This window comes from Neopsephotus bourkii, unplaced genomic scaffold (genome assembly GCF_033783945.1).
Source record: "Neopsephotus bourkii isolate Nb327-2 ecotype Australia unplaced genomic scaffold, CSIRO-AGI_Nbou_v1 NB_1287, whole genome shotgun sequence".
NCBI classification, from domain to species: domain Eukaryota; kingdom Metazoa; phylum Chordata; class Aves; order Psittaciformes; family Psittacidae; genus Neopsephotus; species Neopsephotus bourkii.
The window spans coordinates 4,303,449-4,330,819 of NW_026901771.1; the positions used below are offsets into that span (position 1 = coordinate 4,303,449).

The 27,371-nt window shown below is 48.4% G+C and overlaps 1 long non-coding RNA gene across 1 annotated transcript; it reads left to right on the top strand.

Annotated features, from left to right (window-relative positions):
• Positions 1 to 8,664: 8,664 nt before the first annotated feature.
• Positions 8,665 to 11,100, top strand: LOC133218827 (uncharacterized). Its single transcript, XR_009727271.1, has 2 exons — positions 8,665 to 9,618; positions 10,400 to 11,100. It is a non-coding gene; the product is annotated as an uncharacterized LOC133218827 (long non-coding RNA).
• The last annotated feature ends 16,271 nt before the right edge of the window (positions 11,101 to 27,371 follow it).

Below are 27,371 nucleotides of genomic sequence, written 5' to 3' on the forward strand. Positions count from 1 at the left end.
TTTAATGACCAAACTGTGTCGCCTTGTAAGTGCAGCTTCACTGTACAGGAGCAGGGTGGAGGGCAGGAATGAGCTCCTTGAAGGAGCAGAAAGATGCCCCCTGCCACAGAGCAGCATTCAGCCCCTGGCGCAGGGAGTGATGTCCTGATTCAGAATGTGCTTTCCTGGAGACCTGGGGAGATCATGCCTGTTTTTTACCTTTTGGGTAGCATCAGCCGCCCGCAGTGAGAGTGGCCTTCAACTGAGCTCTGAGGTGCCAAAGACAGAGGGCAAACCCAATCCACAACAAAAACACTTCCCATTTCCAGTTAGCAGCTGCTCAGCTAGGGACATGTACATTACCTGCTAGGGAGCTGGGCTCCAAGTACAAGACATTAAACAGGTTTCAGGCCATGCCTTGCTTGTATTCCTATTTTGGTGCTACAGTGAAGGATGTGTGCGTAACTGGCACAGGCGTCTAGTGTGGAGGAAAATGTGGCAGCTGCCCCTTTCTCTTCATGCCAGTATCCTTTGTCAGATGCTTTAGTTCCTCAAAGTGTTAAGAGAACCTTTGGCCTCGTGGCAGTGGTCCTTCCCTCATGCAGCTAATACACTTTCCACAAGAGCTGGGAACTGCAGCCTAATGTTAGCAGCTCTCTAAGATGCATCAAGTCTCTCATTATCACCACTGACATCCTCTCAGAGCATTTGGGGGTAGTGCTCAGCTTTTTGAACCATGGAAGCTCTTTGGGTGGGGAGTTACCAGCACCAAAAAAGACTCTGTGTCTCCAAACTCACTATTTTAGCAAAACAAGAAGTGCCATAATAAGTCAGTGTTAGTGCTCCCTTTATTCCATGTTGGAAAGGGGGTGGGGACTCCTTGGGCTGGTATGAGCAAAAGCATGTTAGCCCCGGAATAACCAGGAGGCAGAACATGTTTCTAAGCAGTTCTGGTTATACAGGCACACAGAGCACATCTGCAGCACAAAGCCCTGTGACATGCATGTAAGCCCACTGTCCCCTCTCCTCGCAAAGCTGCTCATTGTCCCTTCAGTCTGCGGCCAAGGACATGCAGCAGCATCACCTCAAGGAGGGCTGTGCCCGTTCAGAGGGCAGCAACCCCTGCCCAACCTCCAAACTACACAAGGCAAACATCGAAACTTCCAAGTCTGGCTACAAAAGTTTCTGAACAGGTTTAAATGAGTTGCATAAGCACAGAAAGAAAACCAAAACCCGTCACAAACTGGCTGGGGTTGGAAGGGTCTGCTGGAGCTCAGAGTCCCCAGCTCCTCTGCTCAAAGCGAGGTCAGTGAAAACAGGTGGCTAAGGACTATGGGCAGTCAGAATTCCAGTGCTCTCCATCAATGGAGCTTCTCTGGGCAACCTGGTACTGGCTGACTTCAACCCTGTTGAAGGGGAAAAAGGCACTGTGTGTATGTGTGATGGCTTCCATGGGGTTCTGTGGCCTCGCACACCTGAACACGGGGTGTTCCAGAATCAGCCACATCTGTGGTCACCATGGTCACCATTGCCCCCAGCACTCTCCCTTTTGCCACCACATCCCCTGTGGTCACCGTGTCCCCCCATGCTGTGGCAGGCGGCCCTGTACCACACGATGGCCGAAAAGGCCAAGGACTTCCGACAGTGCCGAGCACATCGTCTGTAGGAGGAGCTCCCAGAGCACCCTCCTGACCCCCAACAACTCCTGAGACCTGAACCGGCCTTGACTGAGCCCCGAGCCCCCGTGTGGCGGTCACCCTCCCAGCAGCCAGCCCAGCCTTGGGTGAAGCAGGTAAGCGTGGTCAGGGTTAGCCCCGAGGTACCAAAGAGAACAGCGGGCTTTCGAGGACCATCGGTGTCAAACACCAGGCTGCAGGGAGTTCTACCTTTGGGTGGCCATCGTTCTCTGAGCTGCTGACATTTGTTCTCCCCCTAACCTGTGGGGCTCCCAAACCCGCCCGGACGCCTTTCTGCGTAAGGTGCCCTAGGTGGCCCTGGCTGGGCAGGGGGCTGTAGGAGGCGCTCTCCAGAGCTCCCTTCCAGCCCTGGGCTTCGGCGTGATTTCATGTCGGCTTCCCAGCCAGCAGAGCTGAAGCTCCCCCTGCTGTACAAGCAACGCAACAACGTGTGCTGCCCGCACTAGCTGGACCTGCACCGCTCGAACCAGGCTGGAGGCATGGCCAGCCCATGGGAGGACACGCGGCTTGGGACGCTGTTGCTGCTGTGATGGCTTCTGAACCTCTGTGTAAGTCCTGAGGGTGGCCGCAGGGCACGGACCCTTCCTGAGCCCTCCGCTTCTTCTCCTCCCTATTTCTCTGCTGCCCAGGGTGGGGAGGACAGTCACAAGAATGTAAACCCCATGGGTTGGTACAGGAACAGTCCAGTAACTCCTGGGCATCCTGGCAGCTGTGCTCTGGTGCAGCTGAAACCGAGCAGCTCTGGCTGAGCTGGGAACAATCTCTTAACAGATTAACAGTATAAAAGCAGTTGTGTGAGTTGAAAGAAACTTCACTGGTGCCCAGGAGCTAAAACTTAATACAGGGCTCCACAGGCAGAGCTGTGAGGACTCGGCTTCCAGGAGCAGTAAAAGCCAGGGACAGCAGGAACACCAACAGACAGCATGGTTATCTCCTGTGCAGACTTGTGTCTATGCCTTAAAACCAGCAGCAGATAACATGTGGCAGACTGCAAGGAGCTGATGGCATGCCCTATGTGGGACACTGCTGCTGGAACACAGGCTCGCAACCTGCAGTAGCAGGTTAATTCACTAACACCAAAGGAGAAAGGGGGAGATGAGCTTGTGTGCTCCCACTGTCTCTGGGTGCAGTTTGAACTGTGGTGTAGGTACAGGGGCATGAAATGTTTCTATGGACTCAGTTCTAAGGAGCTTTGCCTTAGGGTTGACCTCAAGGGGACTTTCCTCCTTGAAAGGTTGTGAGTAGAGTTGAACCTGGCACACAATGTGGACCACTGTGGCTTATCTAGTGCAGTCACAGGAGAAATCAGTGCATCTTATGCTCCAAGTTTCTACTTTGTCAAGTTTTATATGGCCGAAATATAAAACTTGAGTATAATGCACCTTCTGCTTTATCCCTGCTGCATATCTGAGGCTGGGCCTGGGAGTCCCAAAACTTGTCTTTTTTCCCTAGCAGTTAGACAGACAAACTAGGCCTCTCTACTTACAAAAATGTATTTCTTGCCTTATAAATCTCAAGTTTGTTTCCCATTTAGACTGTGTTTTCCTCTTCTATCATATCTGCTTTGGCTTTTGCCTTTTCTTTCCATTGGGGGACTCAGTGCTCTTCAAGTATACAGCTTTGATCCTGTTTGGTTCCTGGGGAAGAGAAGGGAGAGAGTGTAAAGTTGGACCAGGAGATGGAACTGAGGGCAACTGAGCAATGAGCGCTAGCTGGAGGTAAGTGGAAATAAGGTCCAGAAATTCTGTGTACAGTGCTGTGAAACAGACTGGGTTTTAGGGCTCAAAGGATAAATTTATCCCTGAATCATTTCTTAGAATGCTTGCCTTTTGCTGCAATAGGCTGTATCTTGCAGTCCTGGCAAAAAAAGGAGCCATGCCTTTCCATTGACACTAGCATTTCCCTGCCAGTTCTGATTGAGAAATACATATTCAGAGGTTTCACATCCAGTTGCAAACTCTCAGTTTTAGGTGACTGTTCGGCTAACCTGACTAACTAACTCAACCAAACTAGTCAAGGAAAGTCCCTGGTGGTGGTGGTGGTGTCTGTCACTCAAGCCAGAGGACCGATGCAGGAAGACCATGCTTGAAAAGGAGGTGAGAAGGTTTCGGTGGCAGAGTGGCAGCCTGAAGCTTTGTGTGTCTGGGTGGTGTTGCTATTCCCTTTGGCTGTGTCATGGCTCTGAAGCACAGGTTTTACTCAACAGTGCTGATTAAATATGAGAGCCCTCTGGTTCAACTCTGAAGCATACTGACAACTCATTTAAGATGCTTTTTCTAATCACTATGGTATCACACAAGTATATGGTGAATTGAAACACTCTAATCATTAGTAATGGGCTCCAGATTTATAATTATTTATCATCTGGTTGTTTTTCAGTTCTCTCTTTCTGGAGCCAAATGAATTATGGCAGAAGTTCATTATAGTGACAAACCCCAAAGCTGAAAGATTAGAGAATGCTGAATTCAAGATTTTCTGCACAATCTTCTGTCATTCCCCCGTCCTTAATGCATTCTGAAAATAGACAGTACTTTCAGCAGATTCCTGTCACTGGCAATAAATGGACATTTGATTTGATTTTGTTGCATTAACTTCGCATAGCCCCCTGGCATTTTCTTCTAGGCATAATCTGAGATGCACTTTAAAGTCATTCTCTTTCTTTCAGATTTCTTTTTTAGTTATAATATAACACCATAGCAATTGACCATTTTGCAAACACATTCTCTATGCTCTCAGACAGGTGGTGGCACAGTCGCCTTTTTACAGATGGGCAAACTGATAGTGAGATCACGACCAAGTCTTTCAGATGTGTTCACTGATTAAGGAGCACACATGACTCAGACTTGGTGTCCTGTATACGTCTTGTAGTCTCGGGGCCTTCACGTGGTTAAGGTAGAGCTCTGTTCACCTCCAGCTGCAGCTTCAAACCACTAGCAAGATGTTCCATTGCACGCATAGGGAAACATGGAACACAGGAACAGTTTCAGCGTGGCAATCCATGCATGAATTCGGCTTGGGTGAAACTCCATGTGTTTAGGCAGCAGAGAAGATGGTGTCCCCTGTGCTCCTGTCCTCCCCTTCTGCTGGAGAGAGAAACAGTGCATTCAGAAGAGTTTTCTATAAATGAGCTGTACAGGCTGGTGCTTTGGCTTGTTTGTTAGGTGAAGACCAATGATGTCTGGAAATGAAACACTAGCACAGGTTGCCCAGAGAGGTGGTGGATGCCCCATCCCTGGAGTCATTCAAAGCCAGGCTGGATGTGGTTCTGCGCAACCTGATCTAGTTGGAGATGTCCCTGCTCATTGCAGGGGGTTGAACTAGATGAGCTCTGAAGGTCCCTTCCAACCCAAACCATTCTATGATTCTATGTGTGTTCAAGTGTTTATGTTCTGCATACATGCATGAACATATGTGCATGTGTGTATTGTGCACCCCCTCACACAGGGGAGGGAAGAAGCCTCTTAGTGCACTGGAGATTTTAGAGAACAATCAGTTCAAGTTACTGGAGTATTTGCCAGGAGATCAGTGTTTGTGCTGGGTTGTAAACTGTTTGGGGTCCATTTTCCCTAGATGTAGCAGTCTGCACTGAACTGTGCTGGAGCAGAAGTGGGCAGAGGGGTGCTTCCATCTGCTAAAACAGTACGATGGTTAAAATCTGTGCAGTTGCTGGTTCAATGCAGACATTTGGCCAGTGTCTACCAAAAATATGTATTCAACTTAATGTTTTGGCTTATGTACAGCATGGGCAAGCTCAAACAGCAGTGCAGAGAACAACCAGTTCTTCAGAAAGGCATTTAACAGCCTTACCGCTGTTTTTGTCTGCCTGCCCACCTCCCAACTACATATGCCCTGTTTATGCTGAGGATGTAAAATGTCAGCCTGACAGTTCAAGTGTGGCAGAATAGCAAACAGATGTGATGAATGAGAAGTCTTTAGCTGAGGTTGCTTAACAGGGAATCATAGAATAGTTAGGGTTGGAAAGGACCTGACGATAATCTAGTTCCAACCCCATGGCCACCACCTGCCATCAGTGAGAAAACGGGGATCCAAGAGAGAATTTGATGTATTGTTTCATCCCCTGGAAGACCCATGAAGATGGATGCATCCCTTTGCCATTACCAGGGGAGACATGATCCAATTCTTCTGACAGAACTCTATTTTCTTTCATACTCTAAATTCAGGAACTACATAGTACATTACCTATTTTATTTTGTTCATATCTAAGTTGTCTCCAGATCCTTGGGCTGAGGGCAAAGTCCAGTATAACACATTGTAATACATCTCTGAATGTGGTGAAAGAGCATTCTATTGTATCTCTGAAGATTATTTCTTTGGGATTTCATTGTTTTAGTATTCATTTTGTGAGCACCCAAGAAACTGGCTCTGTGATGAGAGCAGTTTTACCCATAGCTTCATTTGTCTCTCCCAGCACATCATAGGACAGTGGTTTTGGCACTCATTCCACCCAGGTTGCATAACAGTGGCATTATTGGCATTTTAGCATGTTTCTGTATGTAAAAGGTATATGAAATGCCAGACTTTTCAGAAGCTATCGGTGATTTAAGATGCCTTATGATCTTAATATCCAACATTAGGTAAAGGAGATTGCTGGGATGACACTGCCTAGAATCTCAACTTTCCCAGGGAGTTGCATAAGCAAAACTGCATCAATTATACCAAAGTATATTATATTGGGATTGGCTTAAAAACCATAAAACCTTAAAGAGAAAGATGAGAAGCGGCGTGGGGCTGCGTAGAAAGTGCTTGTGATTAGCGGCCAGCAGGCACCGCTCTAGCATCAGCAATTGCTTGGCTCCTGTGGCATCGCTTTGCAAAGAGCTCCTAGCGGTCCCTTCTGGCTCCCTTTTACAACGGAACGGTGTGGTTGTAACCCAAGGCACAAGGTTGGGCTGGAAAGCTCGGGAATGACCCGAGGGGTCTGTGAGGTGGGCAGTGAGAGGGGTGGCCACAAGATTTGCGCTTCTTGGATGACATCTGGGTTTCAGTACACCCAGCTATAGTAATGAAGTGTTACTGGTAGGTAGTCCATCAGGAGGGAGGTGACTTTAACAGATTATTCTTCAATGCTCTGTGCTTGGAATGTTCTGGAGGAACTGCCTGAGTGGATTTTCAAAGAACTGGGAAAACAGATTTCCTAAGGAAAGGCTTTTACTTACTTGGGTTTCAGCCCTTGGAGTGCCCAATGACTTGCAACCAAGTGCAAACACAGTCTGTGTACCTCTCAGCCACATCCAGGCAGAACCTGTCCAATGTGCTTCTTTCAATACAGTAACATCACTGGGAACCCATCACCCTTCCCTCCACGCTCTGGTCACACAGGTTTTGATCCCAGGCTGTTAAAAGCAGAGCAAAGCCTGCACATTGCAGACTAGTTGTAATTAAATGTCCTGGCCACAGGAGTAGTTTAAACAGGTATGGCTGGAACTGTGCCTTCTGGGCTTAGACCAGAGCGGTGGTCCTGCTGCCTCCCTGGAATAGGTAGGGGAGGGAGCTGCAGGAAAAGAGCCGAGAGGGGACAGCTTTGTCAGCTAGAAACTGATTGTGTGACCTTTCTGCTCTCTGGACTGAAGTGGGACCATTTCCTCTGCATGCTGACATTTGCTCCAGCCCTGTCCTTCTTCTGCTTTCCTCACCTCTGCTTAACTTTGTAATTGCCTTTTGTATTGTCAGCTTACCCCACCCATCCCTATGCTCCTTCCCTTCAGCATCTCCTCTCCAGGGATTCCTCTGCAAGAACCAGGCCAACACAGGAGGCACAAAAATTGCTCTCCTTTGTTGCCTAGTCCTTCCCATTCCTGTAGGCTGGGTCTGTCTTGAGATCTGATGCCACTTTTGGCTTTTGTTTGAGAGGAAGAAAAAGGTATGAGGATCCTTTTCTTTTTGGCTTTTCTTTTCCCCATGCAGATGTCCTGGGGTGCTCAGAGTTTGACCTCTGGGGATTCTGACACCCCTGGCTGGAGCCAAGGGAGCATCAGCTCTTAAGCAGCACATAATTTCTTACTGATACTTTGTGCGTCATTTTCTTACCTGTGTTTATTCAATTGTTGCTCGCAAACAGCACTTTGTGAGTTTGGCTCGATTTCCCCTCTCCTCTGCCCTGTTCTTGCCCTCACGTCTTTCATTTGTCCTTGGTTTTGTCATGATCTAGACTTAGACTGGAGAATTTTAGGATCCTGTAGAGCTGCGTTTCTAACAATAAGGAAGCAAGTGGAAAAACACTTAATCTTTTTCCTTTGGACTGAAAGCCAGGCTCCTTTATCTACTACAAAGGCACATAAAAGGCATAAGCGGCATTTCTTTTCCTTTGAAGGTCATCTTTAAGTGGGGGTGGTGAAAAACAATTCACTTGATAAAACAAGAAGCCAAGAGGTAGGATTCCTGGCTTTGGCTCTCAGAACTCTTCTGCCACTTGTTGGCTGTCTCACTCGGGGTTTGTCACTTAAGTTCTGTGTCCAAGTTTACCTCACTGTTAAAGAAGAGCTGTTCTACATTTTGTCTTGCCTGAAGGAGGTGATTATGGAAAAGGTAACGTTTCCCTTAACGCCTGAGCTGCACTCAGTTTAATTTGCAATTCGTTACGAAACGATGGGTATTGTTTTACCTTCCTTCATCCCCAGGGTGGAGGAACGGGCACAGTGAGTTCCAGAGATAAATAGTGAGCCAAATAATTACAGGCCAGGCTCCTAGGGGTGGCTTGAGGATTAATGGCTGTTTGTGCAGCACTTCAAGATCCTCAGCTGCAATGTGCTTTTAACTGTGGGGCACTGCGGGCTGGAGGTGATGGGTACACCTGGGCTCTAGCACAGGTCAGCACTGGGAGGATAGCAGATCTCCTGAAGCAGAGATGCAGCTCCGGGGATGTGGCACAGGAAGGAGGTTTAAGTTAGACCTGGGAAATACTCCTATGTAGGATGGGAGGGTGGGAAGGAGTCTGTTCCTTTTAAGTAGATGTGGCTGCTTAAAAGAAAGAGACCCGAGGAAATAATATATCCAGTGAATGCTTCTTTAGGCATCTCTCTGGTCTTTCTATCAATCAGCAGTGACCCAGGTGTAAGAAGTCAGTGCTCAGCTGTCATGGATATAAGAAGAAAACAGGTCGTTGCCTTCTGATGCCAGCTGGGTTGTCCTTGGTCTTTTCCCCTCGGACACCCATCGGTGACCTCATAGGTTACATTAAGCCAGAGCACCACATTTAAAGTGTTTTGGAACTAATATGCTGCAAACAACCACAACTCATCTGTGCTGGGACATTCACTGTCATTATCACAAGGGAGGAAACTTCAGTGTCAGGTGCCCGCGCAGCACTGGAGTCCCAGCCTGGCTTTTACAGCCCTAGAAGGAAGTGCTGAGTGCATTGCTTTCTAATCTTGCCAGGGAGATGTTCAGAGGGGAGGCTGCGCTGTGGGAAGTGGTGTAAGATACACACGGATCCAGCCAGCTCGCGCTTGTTTGAGTCCACAAGCAACGGCCAAGGGCCAGGCACTCGGGGAAAGTTCTCCCTGTCCCATGGGAAGAGCACGTGCGTTTGGAAAGGTCCTTGGGCAGCCATGGGTGGTGCAGGAGGGGAGGGTTTCTCTTAGGGTGGTGCAAGGAGCAGTTCAATGCTCCCAGTGCTGCCCTGAGCAGCAGCTGGTGGTGCTATGTGACAAGGCTCTCCTGGCACCAAGGTACAGGGACTCTCAAGGGACAGACTGTGTTAGCAACTGCAGTGGCCATGGGGAAACAGGACAGGTCAGGTTATGGCTGGGGAGCTTGCACTGTACAGGTGCAGTGAGTCCATCCCAAATCCTTTGCTACTCATCTTACAGGGTGGAAAGGGAGAACAGTTTATCTCCTCTTTGCAGCACAAGGATTTGTGAGAACATCCAGCACCTCTGAGCTACAGAACATCCTCCTTTCTATGGCTGCCTTCCTGTAAGAGGTGTGTTTGAGCCTTCTGTCTGTTCAGTGCTCAGCCCACCACACAGCAGCAGCATATATATGGTCCTTTGTCTTGTAGTACCTCATTCCTTGTGCTGAATATCCCCTCTCAGTATCTTCAGCCTCCCTTTGGAGACACCACGGATCCATGCCAGTTCCTATCCTGCTAAATCAGTACTCTCTGCAATATGTCATAGAATCATAGAATCATAGAATAGTTAGGGTTGGAAAGGACCTTAAGATCATCAAGTTCCAACCCCCCTGCCATGGGCAGGGACACCTTGCTCTAAACCATGTCACCCAAGGCCTCGTCCAACCTGGCCTTGAACACTGCCAGGGATGGAGCATTCACAACCTCCTTGGGCAACCTATTCCAGTGCCTCACCACCCGAACAGGAAAGAATTTCCTCCTTATATCCAATCTAAACTTCCCCTGTTTAAGTTTTAACTCATTACCCCTTGTCCTATCACTACAGTCCCTAATGAAGAGTCCCTCCCCAGCATCCCTATAGGCCCCCTTCAGGTACTGGAAGGCTGCTATGAGGTCTCCACGCAGCCTTCTCTTCTCCAGGCTGAACAGCCCCAACTTTCTCAGCCGATCTTCATATGGGAGGTGCTCCAGTCCCCTGATCATCCAGATGTCCAACATCTTCCTGCTAAAAAGTCTTTTAAAGTGGCTGGTGGTAGTTAGCGACTTTACCAGTGTCAGTGTTGTCCATCTGGTTGGGGAAGAGACCTGTCATCTTTGTCAACTCTTTCTTTGTTTTTCTCTTTCTTTGTAGCTTTGACTTCTGATTATGGGTAATGCAGATAGAAGTGTCCATCCCCACCACCCCAGCCTCTGCAGAGCGGCACACAGGAGAGGGATGAAAGAGCCTTGGGAATGCTGAGCATCATTTTGTTATTATGACCTTTAAGAAGACAGTGGGAGGATGGAGGAGAAACACGAGGAAGACACTAAGACCACACAGACAGCACTTAAGTGGGGAGAGCAAACCCAAAGGGAATTAAAGAGACAAACAGGTGGAAGAAGAGGAAGAGGAAACAGGAGACGGCAAGACTGGCAAGGAATGACAGAGCCACCTTCTTCCAGTTTATCCAAGGAGCCAACGTGGGGGTTCTCCATCCATGAAAACCCAGCCTTCTGCCCAGTGTTCTCCCATTTTCCTGAAATCTCTGCTTTTGCTCCTCCAGGCAACCATTAATCTAATATTAAGCCCCTTAACCTCTCTAATTGTTCCCTTTCAGTGTCAGCTGGTTTCCTATTAACCTTTCAATCTCCCTGTAATGCAGTTACTTCTGACTCCAGCCAGCCCCAGCTCTAAAGCTTTACCTCCGGCAGTGAATTTTCCAAGCTTTCACTTTTTTTTTCCCCTCTTTCTTTTCTGTAATGATTATTACTGTTGTTAAAGAGCCAGTTCAAACCAGCCTCTAAGTGCACAGGGCCGAGCCAGTTGGAGTCTATAAATAGCCCTTTGCTAACCCTGTGCTTGATTTCATTAAGTTGATTGGCTTCCCTCTCTCCACTTCACTGCATCTCCGTCTCTCTCTACCCTCTCCATTATTGATGCTGGTTCTTTTGTTGCTGTCTGAGATACCTGCTTGTTGATAGCAGGGATGATCACTCCTACGTTTTTGTCTCCCAAACAAAAAGTGGTGTCACAGAGGAAGCATCTCTAGAGTTTCATAACAGAGGGAAAGCAGAGGGTGAGGCGGGCCTGAAACAGCAGGTTGGAAAATGTCCACGCATGCAATAGGAAATTGCATAGCTGAGCCTCCTCAGTCACAGGAGCAAAGTTTGCTGCCTATAGGCTGGGTTTCTTCTTGACACTCAGTGTGATTATCCTTGAATGCAAATCCTACCATGCAATATCAAAGCCAAGACTCCTGCCTAAAGGCAAATGGCACTGCAGTTCAAATCGGGAGTGATGGCCTAAAGCAGACACACAGATCCCAGAACACAGTGTGCACTGTCTGCTGCATGAGGCAGGTCCTCTGGCAACTTTGACATCACTAATCGATATACAACTGCTGCTTGACCCTGTAACCTAGCAGCACATAGTTGCTTCCATGGCCATCATTAAGCTGCAGCTCAACAGTGTACTTGTGCTGTGCCTTCTCTAACTCGCCCGCTTCTTTTAGTGCTAATGCAGTTCCTGAATTCTGCTCAACACTGATCTCTCTCCCCAGGGCCTGAAAACTGCTGCTCTTATTGTAAAACACGATGTTTGCAGCAAAGCCCGAGTTGAACTGAAATCCCTGGAGTCAGTGTAAATCAGGGCTCAGCACTGCAAGGTTGAGTCTGAGTGTCGCTTGGAAACTGCTGGTGTGCAGCGATGCGGTGGGGCAAAGCATCTGCTGGCGCTTCACAAGTGCTAGGAGTGCTCATGCAACACCATAACAGGTTTTGTTTGGTGGACCCAGCACTGGCTTCTAGAGGTGGGGAAGCACTATCGCTGCAGAAGATAGATGACTAGATATGGGATCTAGTCATGCCTCTGTTTTGCTGCATGTTGAACAGCAAGTTCTTTCCCTGTAGAGCCTCATGGTTTTTCCCCAAAGAGAGAGACTTAGAAGAAATCTTTCCCTGCTGTGCTTAGGCTGACATTTACAGCCTTTTGCTGCAGCTCGGAAGCAGGATTTGTGTGTCTAAAAGCCCCTCTGTTTTTCCTAGCTGTATCATTTGTCTAACACCAGCTGTTACCTTTCCCCAAGTGTCCTGCCTCAAAGTCAACAGCAACTTACCAAAATAATAGGAGCTATTCTCTTCTGCTCTCTGTGCAGCTCTGTGTGTCCCTACTTGCTCACTTACTGCTATTCCTTGTTGTTGGAGGGCAGATTCTGGCAGCAACAAGCCTTTGTGTTATTCTCTGGCAAACAACCTCAGCCCGCAACAAGGCAGGAAAGACAAACAGTGAAGAAACAAGAGCTGGGAAAGCTGTGGGTAGAGGAGAAGGTTAACTTCTGCTGGCATCTTTTACACCGAGTCTGACAGGGGGACAGGTTTGTACATCCCCCCTGGCCAAGCCTGGTGGCAGATGGGCTTCAGACCTGTTTAATAGGATGACTGGGTGCTCGCTTCCCATCGCTCACTGCTTCTTTGCCTTCATGTTTATCCTTTTAAATCCTCAGCCCCTGCCTTTGCTCCCATGCCTTTCAGGTGCCCAGGTCCCACCAGGATGAAGGAGGCCCCCCAGTTGCTGCAGTGGGGCCTCATGGTGGTCACTGGGGTGTTGCTTCTATTCTGCCTGCCCTCAGCTACCATTATTATCACAGAATCATTAGGATTGGAAGGGAGCTCTTGAGGATCACCTCCTTCGACCTGCTGCCACACTGCTCCTGATGCACCCCAGGATACTATTGTATAGAGACAATGGGAGGAGAATTGGGTTCTGCTTGCCCCTCCTAGGCCTACCAATGGGTACCGTCTTGGGGTGCTCCCCTTAGTCCTGGGATGGGGCTTTGAGCAGCCTGGTCTAGTGGAATGTGCTCCTTCCTATGGCAGGGGGTTGGGACTGCATGAGCTTCAAGGTCTCTTCCAACCCAAGCCATTCTGTGATGCATCAGTGAGGTCTCCACAAGCTGTGTATTCTGTCTGTGAAGAAAGGTGGCCATCCTGCAGCTCCACCAGTGGGGGAAGACCCTGTGGGGACCACTGCTGTGGCTGTGCACAGGGCAAAGCCCCTGAGGCCACTCAGTACTCCCCTAAGAGAGCCCCACCAGAGCGAGGGGCACAGCCTGGCCCCAGATGATGACTTGGGGCTGAGTTAAGCTGGGTACTGTTGAAGCTTTCGCTCCCCAAGCACCTGTGCTGGAGGTAGAGAGGAATAAATCTCGCCAGGGTTGCACCAGGAGGTGCCTGCTGTAGATGCAAATGAGTATTTACTTTAGCACACCTTGGTTCCTGTCCACCTTTACTCCCCTGGAGAGGAAGAGAAGATACGGTGGTGGAGGGAAGGGTGAGGGAGCAATGGCTGGTACCTCTGTCCTCCCTACTGCCCTCATACCGGCTGCGTTTGGGGGCTGCTCACAGCCCCTGCAACACTTCCTGGCCCACATCCCATGCCGCCTATGGGAATGTCAAAGCCCACGTGAGCCCGTTTGTCTCTCTGATGAGCTTGCTACCTTCTGTGCTGTTCCTCACTGCCGGGAGAGGGGAACAGGGCAGACTGGTGGGACAGTGGCACGTGGCTGCAGGGTGACATGGACTGCCTTGCAGTGAGTCCTGGGTCAGTGGAGCAGAACACGTTTTGGGAGGGGAAACCGATGGGAGATGAAACCCAAAGCAAAAGCTTCTCCTGCTTTTTTGGTCTGCGTTATGGCAGGCAAAGGGGATCAGAACTTGGCTATGCCCCAGTTGCCCGTTTCCCCTTGCTTCTATGGTCTGTCCCAGCTACTCCCCTTCCATGGGAAGCTTCCTAATTATTTATCCCAGTGATCAATCATATGACCCCACTGTGGCAATGTGATACGGCTTTGGCTGTGCTAATCAGCTTAGCGTGGGCCCCTTGACCCCTGTCATCTTATTTAAGGGGAAAACTTTACACAGTGCCTGGTGAGGGCTGTTCAGTCCAGAGGATTTGAATCCGAGGTGGAAAATAGCAACACAGACTTTTGCTTTCTTCTTTTGTAGCCAAAATTCAGTTCAGCTTTACAGCTCCTGATGTGCCATTCCTCTAGGAGGAGCTGAGCTTTGAATAATAGAGAAAGGTTTCAATTGCACGGTAAAATATTTGACTCTTTCGACTGTTAAAATACCCCAAATTGCAAGGGTTGAGTGCTTTGGCTGAAGCGATGCTCAGTCATCCAAATGGACTTGGACACTGAACCAACTTCCCTGCTTTCTCCTCCCAGCTTTAAATGATGTCCTTTCAAGCAAAACAGGCTCCAGAGAAAAAAACAGCGACTGGTGCAGAGGACTGGAAACATTCACCTTGAACCTCAAGGGGGAGACACCAGGGGGGATATGGGCCTGAAAAGGGATATTATATTCTTGGAGTGTTTTTTTCCTCCACAAGGAGACATCTCTACTCTAAAGCACCAGCAAAAGTCAGAGATAACCAGCAGCCAAGACCCCAGCTCATCAGCTGGCCAGCCAGTGGTGCAGGGGGGGAGAAAGTATGCTGGCAACTAGCTCTCTTTCCAAGGCTCCAAGAGCCCTGCAGACATTATATAGGAAAAGATGAACTACATCATGTCTGGAGGAGCTTGTTTCATTGTAGGGATGAGTACTCACAGCCTTCTTTCTACTACATAAGCTCTGAAGGGAACAGACTGGCTTTGCGAGGGAGAGGCAGATGAGGGCACATTACTACAGGGTAAAAGAGTAACTGGAAAAGTGTTGCTGTGTAACAGCAGGGGCTGACAGGAACCGAGCACCTTCCAAAGCCTGAGAGCTACAACCAGTGACAGCTTCTGTCAGCAGCACTGCAGGTGAGCATCCTGTGTGCTGCCAGACCAGGAAATGTCTCCAGACCTGCCCCAGGGCTTTCCCAGCCCAGCCCAGCTCCCAAGCTTCTGAAGCACCATCTGGATGCAACAGGAAGACCTTCAAACTGCGTTTGCCACATCTCAAGCCCTTCCCCTTCTCTGTGGAACATGTTCTTGAGTGAGTTAATCATCCTGTGTTCTCAGCAGGTGAAAAGATCCTTCTTTGGAGCATCCCAGGGGAGAAACAGCAACTGCCTAGGCCGAGTAGAAGACTTTGAACATCCTCAAGGTTTTGAACTTGCCTTGAACTCTTGACACCCATGACTTGGATACAGTCTGGTACTGATTAACTCTGCTGCTTCGATCTGTGGAAGGGAATGTTCTTCCTGCAGTTAAATATTTACTCATCACTGTACATGGACCAAGCATTACAGAGCCTAAGGCTGCATTTGTATTTTCTCCCTATAAATTTATAGAGAAAAGAGCATCCTTCCGTATCTCGGTGCTGCAACTTCCACCCTTCATGATAGTCCAGTCACATTCAACCTAGCTATCCTGTCAGCTTCAGCAGCATTCCTAAACCATGAGATTTGTAGCTGACGCCACAGGGAGCCCACATTGCACTCCCAACAAATACCTTGGTTCCAAAGTACATCCTTGGAGGACAGCATGAATCGTGTTTCGGATGATCACGTGTGTCTAGCACTTACAACTGTCATTGCATGGCATTGCTTTGGGAGAGGTAGAGCTCTTCCCTGCCCAGCCTTCCACCAGCAGGACTTTAATGGTAAAAGTATTGGGATAACCCTGTCCTCTCTCCAGCTCCTATCTGTAAATGTTGGTGTGTCTGCCTTTGACATGCCGATACACCCAACAGGTACCTATCATCCCTCTTCACTGCTGTCCAGCCTTGGACTTTCCCATCTTGACTGTGGCAGACTAGAGACAACCTGGGAATAGGAGCAGTCCCTGGCTATGGTGGTGATGTCCCTGCCTCTCTTCCCGTTTCCCCTGGCTCAGGAGGGGGCTCCCAGCTGCTAGCTTACCATTCCAGGCACGGATGAGAGCAACCGAAAAATAACACCACTGTACTCAGTCAATCCATAGGAAAATCCCACCTTGGCACAGGGAACGTGGAGACAGTGCTCACGCGTTTTCCCCTAAGGGCCTTGGGCAATGGAAATTTTCTCAAGCTCCATTCATTAACGAAATAGATGAGCAGTTATGTAAGGTCACGTGAGGGAAGTGGTTTGGCTTTGGTCAATGAAAGGGTTAGTCACACATCATCGAGCCTGATGGGCCTGGGAGGGAATGTGGAGCCATCTTTTGCTTGTTCATGGACTGAAGAGGGAGGATTTTAGCCATAAATCCTTTATTACCTCCTGAGCTTGGACACCACCTTTACAGACGAGGTATTGCAGGAGGCACGTGGTGGTGATAAGCAAAAAGCGAGGAGCTGAGATCTGTTGATATCCTCCCCACTTTCCTGTTTGCAGATCAATCACCCCTCCTCTGAAGGACTTCAAGAACCACCTGCAGATTTTGGGGTGTAAATGTGCTGTTGTGCATCCCCCCAGCCAGTGTGCTCTGGAAGCACTCGAGGGGGTAAGTACAAGAACACAGTATGATTCAGCAGCCACAAGGCAGATAAAATCCTCATCAGGGCTCTCAGGAACCAGCAGAACATTACCAGGACATTCAGTTGGGAAGTATTTTCAAGGATGTCTTCTGAAGCTTGTCCACTACTGAAGTTTGTTGCTGGTTTGGACTGTGTCTCTCCTACTTTGAATCAAAGATGATGCTACCATACACAAAATTTCACTGGGATTGACTGTAAAAGATAAGGCACTGACTGGGTTCCACACTTTAGTGCCCTGTTGGGTGTGATCTGTAATCTTCTCACTGGCTCTCATCCTGGTACTCCAGACAGGAGTCCTCCAGTGCCCCGAGTCTGGGTTACCTTAGCACTTGGCTTTTCCTTGCTTCTGCTTTGGGGCTTGCAGATCTGACTCTTAGACAATGATGTCTTGCAGAAGACAAACCAGCTTTGTTTTCTCTTGTTTGCTCTAATCCCTGGATGCTGAACAACCAGCTTCAATCTGCTTGTGTACTCTCACCAACCTCCTGAAGGTCATTTCAAACTGTTGGACTAGCAGGGCAGCAAAGCTTGGCTGGCAGCCTCCAAGGGACGTGGAACAGCAGTCACCAGGCACAAGCCATCAGCAGGACTCGTGCTTGATGAATGCAGAGGGTGGAGAAGGCCTAGAAAGGCCATGAAGAGCTGAAAGGACCGTGTACGGGATACACCTTAAAATAGACAGAGATACAGGAACAGAGTTCAGGCCCCAGGCAGTGGGGACTGCTAAAACTACAGCTGCCTCAGCCTTGGCTGCAAGCATCACGGCTAACCCAGTGGTCATTTTCACTCAAGGAACGGATTCTGGTTGAGATGTTGGTTCGTTTTTTGTTTTGTGGGGTTTTTTCCCCAGCCAAATTTCTTTCTCTTTCATTGTTTTCTGCTTCTCTAAAAGCCACCCAAAGGTTCAAGGCGTGGTGGAAAAAGATGTATCTTGAATTGGGAGAAACAGTTAAAATCTCTAACATTGCAAAGAACTGATATTTTCCTAGGGAAGACAAAAAGCCCTTTTTGAAATATTTTATTTCAGTAACCTTAAAATGTTTTGGTTTAGAACTATTTGAATATATTTAACTTTTAACCTTCTGGTTTTTAATAATGAAGTCTTGTAAACCTGTGGTGAGCTTTTTCTTCTTTTTTTTTTTTTGCTTTAAATACTGTCTAAATGTTATGATGCTTAGAAAAGGGTAACAATATTTCAACAATATTTCAAGCTGACAAGTTCTTTCCCCCAGAAATTCTTTGGTTGTGAGGAACCAGCATTAACATTTGAGCAAAGTTTGGTTTCCAGCAACTTCTCCTCGAACCTGTATCTTTGTGCTGTAGATCTGTTCCTGGCCATTCGCAACCCAAGCAGTGACGGCTTGCAAGAGAGAGCTTCTTGAGGGCAGCTGGAGAACTCAATGAGATGAATTTCACTTGGCTTCCTGTCTTAATCCCGCTGCATAGTTTGGCTTTGCTCTTTGAAACAGTTCTATGTCCTCTACTGAAATAACACACCACATTGTCAGTTGTTTCTGTGCAGGGCTCCCAGTGTTCAACGAGCTGTTGGGACAGGAGGACACAAGCACGAGCAGGGCAGGGCACAACATCAGTGAGCAGAAGGAGACAGACAGTAGTGTTTCCTTACCCCCCACCTCGTGCTCAGCTCTCCAGCAGGCACAGCATGCCTGCCTTGCAGTGTCTGCTGGAACGTGTGGCACCAGGCGACAGCGTGAGTTAATTATTAAACAAGAGAGAGTCATTATTCCCCGTGCCACTGCTGTTCCTCACATACATCTGCTGCATGGCAGGAAAATGATCCTGTGCAATGAGAACAAAGAAGGCTTTCCAGGATGAGCGCAGCTAGAGATCTGTCTTGCTTCACCTCCCTAGAGTTAGAAGAGTGATGCACTTGGTCTCCATAAAGGTAGTGTTTGGGAAGGACAGATGAAAGTGGTAGACTTGTGGCACTGATTTCCATGAATAATCTCCCCAGCTGTTAGCCTGGGTCCAGAGCCATTTCCTTATCACAGAACACATTTCTATGAGCAGCATTGCAGAGTGGAAGGAAATGTTTAAAAGTTACCTTTGGCATTTCAAGACTAGCACAATTTGCACGAAGCGTCCTTGGACCTCTAGATAAAGCATTAACTCGTGGACCATGTGCAGAGGCTGCAGCAGGCTGTCAAGCAGCAGCACAAATGAGGAGACAGACTCTGGGGCAGAGAAGCATCCAGTACTTTAAAATCCATCTGTGACTAGTTTCACTTGACTGATACACCACGTGTATGGTTCAGAGATGCCAGCCACCCAGGAAGGGGTCCTGTACCAATATAGCTTGTCACCTTAGGTTTGGGAGGGGATAGCAGGGAGCTGGTCTGGTTTCTGTGCTGCAAAGCCTGTCTGAAACCCCTTCTCTCACATGGAAGGGCATGTGCAGTGGCAGGAAGGGTGCATGGAGCTGAGACCCCTGCAGAGCGCTGGCAAGCCCCCACATTGCAGAAGGGCCCTGGCTGAGGGGGAAGCAGCTGAGATGCTCTTAGTGGGGTGCATCAGGTTAAAGGATTCAGGAGGTGCTAAGGTGTTTGGCTTGAGTCCACAATGTGGTGGTCAGGTTCTCTGTAGAGATAGATGCATGAGCCTCTGCCTTTCACGACCTGTGGGGGGACAAAGCACTGCACGGTGGCTGGGAGAAAACAGATGGGCAACACTGGCTATTTCCCTGGGGATTTAATTCCTGAGGATCTGTGCTCCAAGCACTTTGGCAGGCAGCCCCTGTATGTGACACAGGCATTAAGCTTGCCCTGTCGTTGCTGGCCAAAGTTGAGTTGGTTTCTTTCTGCTCTTTTCAAGGGCAGGCGTCTTGTGGAAGTAGTCCTTCCCCTTTGCTGTAATAGCAGGGCAGCAGAAATACAGAGGTCTTGTGGCTTTGGCAAAGCCAAAAAGCAAGGTGACTGGCACGGCTGGCCGTGGGAGCCGGGGCTCCTGGGAGCCAGCCACTGGCTTCTGCTACTTCTCTGAATGCTGTTTAAAGGCACAACACAGAGCACACGCTTGCTCCTGCTGGGCCCAGTCTGATGTGTTTGTGGTGGCTCTTGCTTTTCTTCAGGAGCTTTCCTTGACTCTTTCCCTATTGCTTCCCTGGCACCCTGTGAAAGGACTGCCATGAGTGAGGAGTGAGCTGTGCGCGCTCCAGGCTGGCTCCACACTGGCTCTCTGTGCTTACAGCCCTGCTAACACCAAGCCATGGCTGAATGGGATGCACGCGGTGCGCTCCTGTCCCCCTCCTTGCATGTACTGCAGTGCTGTGCTGTGGCCACCTTCCTCGCACATGACCCCACAGGCTGCACATGGTTGCCCAGCCTGCACTATAGCCTCTCCTCTCTTCTTCCTGTCTCTCTCTGAGCAGCTCAGAGGCTGTGGCAGTCTCAGTCTAACCCTTGTGGTCTTGCCTGCCTACAACCAGGACCTTGCAACTCAGTGCTTTGTGGACTCTGAGCATCTCTACTACTTCATGGTCAATAGGCATGCAAGCAGTTTCCCAGTACAACTCTCTCATTCAGCGTCCCAGCAGAAGCAGGGTGTCTCCAGTACATCGTATCACTTAGGCTCAGCTTAGCCATAAGTCACTATTTATAGGTGGGTTCTTTTACTTAGAATTGCAAATGAATCTGGTTCACAGACAGAGTCAAGCTACAATGAAAACACAAAAATCTTGCAGAGTTAGGATTACTCTCAAATCCCTTCATGTGCTCAGGATCGTGGCTAACTCATGAGCATGACTGCTCTGTGCCCTAAACCAGGACAAAAGTGCTGAGAGAGGTCCTACAGCTTCATCTTTCCTGCTTCTCCAGTTCAAGGTGACTGAGGAGATACCAGGGCTTTGGATACTCACTAAGGAGGAATGAACAAACCTTCTTCACTTGCCCCTTGCAAGCCATTGTGATGGGAAAACACATGGAATTAAATCAGTTTGTCTTCCCTTTTTCCCAAAGAGCCTTTATTTATTGTTGCTACTTTGCACCCTGACTGGATGTTATTCCTGAATTCAGACACTAAAGGCCAATGGCCTCACCATAACCGTACAAGCTACAGATGAAGAGATACCTATCGCAGCAGGGGACCTGGCACAGCGTGCGTCTTTCTTCCTCCGCTTGGAAAAAGTGGGGACAGAAATTAGTTTGAGATGAAAGCGAATGTCTTCAGTTCGTTAGGGACAGGGCACTATAATGACTACCTCACAAGCTTGGCTAGCCTTGCGCCATGCCCTGGGAGGCTGCCAACCTCGCGTTCAGCTGATCCCTTGCTATCTGTGAGGGAAGGCAGAGCCAATGCCCACTCAACGGGACTTTGTCCTCCTCATGGCAGGCGGCTTATGAAACGTCAGCCTTTGCGTGCGCTGGCATGGCAGAAAGGGCCTGGCCTTCACAATAGCGGCGTTCTCTTTGGGCTCAGCTGGGAAAGGCGAGCGCAAGGTTAAACCTGAGCAGAACCCAAGGCAAGGGCTGAGGGTTGGATGGGCTTTCCACAGCATGAGCGTATGAATGACAGTGGTGTGTGCCTGCACGTATATGTGTCTATGCTTGCATGCATTTCACATGTAGACTGAAAGCCACAGCCTTTAAGAGCTGTTAATAATAATTCCCTTTGTTTCATATATTCCGGGGGGAAGTCAGTCCTGTCTTTCAGAGGACCACACCATGCAGGTGCTGCTGCGATCACAGTGCTCTGCATGTTGCTGCCACAGCCCCTCATTTGGCACAGAGCACATCTTTGCCAATGCAATTAAGTCTTTCCTGTCCAGAGGTGCTTTCAAACTGTGAGAAAATCCTGTTCTGGCTCCTGTAGTCCTTTCAAAGGGTGAGTTTAGCTGTTGCATTGATGCCTTTGTATTCAGATCTGCTGCTGGCAGGATCAGGTGCATCTCCTGAGCACACACTGGTCCTATGGCTGTTTGTAAGTGAGGACTATGAGGAGGTGGGGCTCTAAAGAGTGCAGTCTTGTTCCTACCACGATCTGAGCTGGGAGACTTAACCTGTGAGCTTACTTTGCACTAGCTGCTTGCTGAGGGAGCTCTGCCTGTGATCTGAGAGAGCAGGACAAGGGTGCTTGAGGGGGCTCGCTCTGGCTAGGAGGGAGGTAATTCACTGGCATGGCTGCAGTTTCCCAAGCAATCTGCTCTTTTATTGGAAATCAAACCCGCTGACACAGGCAGGGGGAAATGTTTGTTCAGTCTGAGATCAGAGCCGCTTGTTTTGAAAGCTGTTTTATCTTCCATCCTAACTTCTCTCCATACAGCATTAATCACTGCTCTGGGAACAGAGGATTTGAACTGTCTCCAGAGCTATACAAGCAGATTTGGTGGCTCTCAGTAGTACTCTGCAAATAAGTCCCAGCAGGCAACTGCGTAAGTAAACAGCTTCTTTGCGAGCACCAGTGCCTTTCTCCACAGGTTACTTAGGCTGGCGGAGGGGGCAATGGGAGGGCTCTGCTGGCTGTTGGCAGGGACAGCCTGAGCATCACACACAGCAAGGGCAGGACTTGTACCAGGGAGGCAGGATACCATCTGTGCTGCAGAAACAGCTGTGCTGTGACAGGGTCCGTTGTCTGTGTTCCAACACAGGCTCTTTACACAAGTGTGAACATGCCTTACCTGCAGGGCCAGGTTTCTTACAGAGCACTTTGTGCCTGCTGGAGGGAAGGCTTGGGTTTAGGAATGAGTGAAGGGCAAATTAGCTTTTAATTCTTCATGGTAGACTTCCATAGCAGGGCATTCTGGTGCCACTGAGACTAATACATGCCTAGTATATGACTAATACATTTTTGAGTATTCCCCTTAGGAAATGACTGGTTTTGACAATTTGCATAGAGTATTTCAGAAATCCTTTCTGCACACATGTGGTTGACAATTTACAGGCATTTAAATGCAAAATTTAAAGGCATTTTACTTTAAAAGTGTTCATTTCCATTAAAAGGCTGGTTTTCCCTTAAGCAATACCTGTTGTGTTTTGGAGGTTTTGTGTTTTGGGCTTTTTTTCCCAGGTGGATAACACTGCCCAGCTCTCAGAGGCCTGATGCTATTGGGCAAGACTCAAGTTATTGAACCACCAAAGATATAAATAAATGCTGCTAGATGGCTTAGCTCAATGGCTTTTGCCCTTCCTGGGGGATGGAGCTCATCTTCCATCAATATGATTAGTGGAGGAGATTGTGTATTGATTAATTGTCCAGACTAATTTCTCATTAGCTGGCAGTAGCCTGTGATGCATGATCTTTTCCATTGAAGTCAAAACAGCCTATTTTACTCCCTAGTGGTTTGGTGCTCAAATCCTTCAAGTTCTTGAGGTCCTATAATAGATTTGGTAGCTGTCTCAGTGAGGGTAAAAACCCTCTCAGATCTCGCTCCTCTGGGGTAGAGCTGAAGCTGCCTGTCAGGTCCGGGGAATGCCCTGCTGTTCCCTTGTCTCTCCAAGGGAAAGCATCCCGAACGCTCAGACCTTTGCCAGAGAGAAGCACAGCATAGAGCCCGGTGTGCAGGTGTGCTCATGGCACACACACATAGCTCACGTGTTGGACAATGCACTGCTGCTGCTTAATCATCCCATCTGGGTATTGTCTGTAAATCAGCGTTTTCCTGCCGGGGCTGGGCGTTGCTGCTTTCCCGTGGAGGAACTCACAGTCCCACGGGCAAGGGAGTGCTGGTGCAGCTGGATGGGGCCCCAGCATTTCCAGCACAGCGTGTCCCCAGGCTTCCAGAGCTGGCACCTCTTGCTGCCTATTGTGTGGGGGTTTGAGCATGAGCGTTAATCTGTTCTGGAGCTCTACAACAACACCCTGGCATTGCATGGGTGTTGTTTTTCCCCAGCCGAGTCTGGCCCTGGGACAAGTGGGATAAGGAAGTGGCATCGGTGAGCTCTATTCCTGTTGCTGCCATGCAGCATGACCTTGAGCAAGGCCAAAGGGAGGTGAGAGGAGGCAGTCCTGTGATGCTGCTGCTGTCCTTTGCTGTGCCGTGGCACTTTGTTTCTGAGCCCAGCAAGTGGAAGCATCATGTCACTGGCATTGGACAATGCAACCCTATCTGTCTGGGATGAAAACTTAGAGGAAACTCAGGAGGAACCCACCTGAGCTATGCTACCCAGCGCTGCTGTGCTGAACAGTCCTGTGTTCAAGTGAAAGAGGAAGGAATGCTGTGGGAAGGACTGTGGTTCAGGCGATCGCCCAAGGGAGTGAGAGCTATGACACTAGTGGGCTAGGGCCCACTGTTTCTGCCTCCACCTGAGTTAATTGTTTAGGACCAGGGATTCTCGGCAGCACAGTCAGGGGAAGATACTTACAACAGAGGCAAATCACCCCCTCGCAGCTCTCATCCAGTGGCGGGCAGGCAGCAGCAGTGTCTGTATCTGCCAATAACAACAAGCAGGTTACTTAACCTCTGTCTGTCAGCGTGATGTACGATATGAGTAGTAGGAGTAGCTGCCTACCTGTTGGGGAAATGAGATTCTTAACTAAAGCTTTTAATGGAAATTGCTGGATGGAGGTAGAAGCTGCTGTATGTTCTGGCCTTGTGCTGCTGCAGCCCACCCTTTCTGCTTTAAGTCAGCAGGCCACTTCATAGATGGGACCAGGCTAAATTAGGATTACAGCTTCGCTCTTGGGTTTCCATCAAAAGCTTTGCTTGTCCAAAGGTTGATTCTCCCCCAGCCACTCATAAGTTGCATCATGTGGCTTGAGGGGGACAAAACATGTTTTGCTGATCGGTAATGTAGAAAAACAATGCCCATGTCCCTGCCCATGGCAGGGGGGTTGGAACTTGATAATCTTAAGGTCCTTTCCAACCCTAACTATTCTATGATTCTATCTCACAGGCCTTTTGGGGAGCTCAGGTTTTCAGTGTAGAGAAGGATGCACTCAGGTCATCCCTATCATATCTTCTGAGCAAACATCAGAGCAGAGCTTATCAGGCGTGTTAGCAAGTTCTTCCCTGCTGCTGCATCATTTGAAATTCAAGGAAAAGCTTGTGGACTGGGAATGGGGAGGAAAAGCAAAAAGGAAATCTAAACCCAACAGAGAACGAAAAGAGGAGATGAAAATGGCTTGAGGTCAGGGAAGCATAAATCCAGGAAGAGAGGCTGCAGGAGGAGCTGCAAAGGGAAAGGGACAAAATGAAGCTGAAGACATCCAGAAGCACCAGGCAAGATGTCTGAATGAGTGGGGGCACTTTAAAACAAATCATCACCGTGTTACAAAGGAGATCTGGAACTGAAAAAGGGCCTGGTGGGAAAAGAGAATAATCCAGTGATTTCCCTTCATGTTGAGACAAGCTGGATTCCCACTGAAATGGAAGATACTGCTCAAGGCACTTTACATACCTCCGTGAAACACGTCCAAAGAGAAGAGCGAATCCATAGCTCAGACATTACAGTTACCTTGGGAGCCCCTGCCAGCAGTGTGTTGTCTCTTTGAAGGCATCCACAGAAAGAAGGCTCTCCTTGGCAGCTTGAGTGTGCATGTGAAGGAACACAGCCTGCTGGGAGCGAGATGCAGGGACAGGATGTGGGGAGGAGAACTTGGGCTTTGTAGCTGGGACTTGTGTGTTTTCCACGCTGGCTTTTGATGTGCTGGTGGAGGAAGAGCATAGGTATTAAGATACAGAGATGACTAAAGAAACATGTAAGAACAGGAGCGTAGTACTAATCTGAGCAGGAGACTGATCATCCAAGATCATATAGCCAGTATATATGGGAAACTGTGAGAAACAATGGAAATGCCTGAATACTAAGACAAGGAGCTCATGAGCAATATAGGACATGAAACTGTGTATGCCAGTTTGGGAGGCAGAATAGACAACTGGCATGGCTGGACCTCTGAGACTGAAGGATTTGTGCTGCTCGGAAAAGCAAAGTGGGCTGTGTGGTGGCATGGCCTGTGCATGATGTTCTTGAGTGTGAAGGAGGAAGCAGCAGCACAGGTGATAAAACAGAGTCTGGTTCAAATCCCCTTGAGGAAAGAGAGCTGTAGTTCTGCTGCAGCTATCCAAGGTTGATGAAGGTGTCTAATGTGTTTAGAAAGTACCAGGGATTGTCATTACCGCAGGTTTTAACTTCTTACATAGAGAAAATCTGCTACGAGCATAGGCTGGGCTCAGGTATTCCTGGATTCACTGGTTGGGCTGACATATTTCCTCACTAAAGAGGAAGCAATCAGAGCTGCAGTTGTGTTTGACCTGATCTTGGTAACGGGTGAGACATTACAGAACAATGTGTCAGAAGATAACTTTTGACCTTGACTTTTCACTGACTGATCCTGTTTAAATTAAATTAAATGGAAGAGTAAATAGCATGGGGCCACATCGAAGATTTTCCAGCCTCAAAACTGGCATGGTCAGAGAAGCCACGGGACGGAAGGAAAGAGGCGATTAAAGTCTCGAGCATGTGGAAGGCATCGAGACTCAGCATGACAAAAGCGAACTTGCTTTCCTCAACAAGACAGCGAAGGGAGAGCACATAGAAAACGTGGCTCCTTGGGGAAACAATTCCCTTAGTGAAAGATGGGAGTGGTCAGCAAAGAAATCTGTATTGCAGAGGGCACAATGTTTAGGGGAAAAAACGTTGGCAGAAATCAAGGTGAGCTAGACCTGGTAGGGTGCCAACAGAGGCTCTTTCTAAAGGCAGAAAGAACAAGGCAAGAGATCAGACCTCTGCATGGTGTGGCTAAGGTCAAGGTATGCCTCCGAAACTGAAGGGTTTGCCTCATCTTTGCAGGAAAGAGGGTATAAAGGAAGGGGATCACAAGTTGATGGCTGAAAAGTGTCTGGAAATAGGAACAGTCCCATCAGAGGTCAAGCCAAAATTCACAAGGTTTATTCAGATCAGAAGGTTCCCGGAGACACATCAGGTAATAAATCCAATAGCATCGATGTTCAATAAACCTGTTTGACAGAAGGTTGGATGGGGACCACACAATTGCACAGTATTAACAGTTTTACCTAAATTTAACTAAGGAACAAAAAAGGGATGTGGTTACTTCCAGAGCCAAAGGCTTAGGACAACTTTTATTTTTATCCTAGAACAGACTAGGACTCATTAAAAATATTGAAGTGCAATAGAAAGTTCAATAAAATTCTACATAGATCTATGAAAGATGTTTTCAGTTATTTTTATGCTTGGGGGAGAAAAGATCCTTTTTTAAACACCAGTTGTGGGGTATACGGAATAGTCCAAGTTTCACAGAAGGTGGTTGGGAAGTTGTGAAAGCAGGGGAGTGCAGAGATTAACACTTGAACTGAAAAACGGGTAAGGAATTGTTTAATGAAGAGACCCTGAAACATGAAGTAGCTGGTGATTGCAAATGAAATTCCTTAGGGACTGGTTCTGGCACCAGTTAATGTCATACCTTCACTGATGACCTTGGGGAAAACATGTTAGCTGAAGAGACAGAACAAGGAGGCATTGCCTGTACTGAGGAGGGGGAAAGTACCAACCAGAGGAGCTGGAATAAGAGTGTGATGAGTGCAAAGAATGGCATTAGAGTGATCTGGGGGGAAAAGAAGGAGGTGATGGAAGAAGCCTAGATGGTCCTTGCTATTTTTAGCCTAGCAAAAGGAATGTTAAGAGGGCATATGATTGCTGCCTATAAGTACATCAGGCGGGTAAATCCCAATGAAAGAGAACTGCTATTCCAGCTAAAAGACGGAAGAGCTCTGG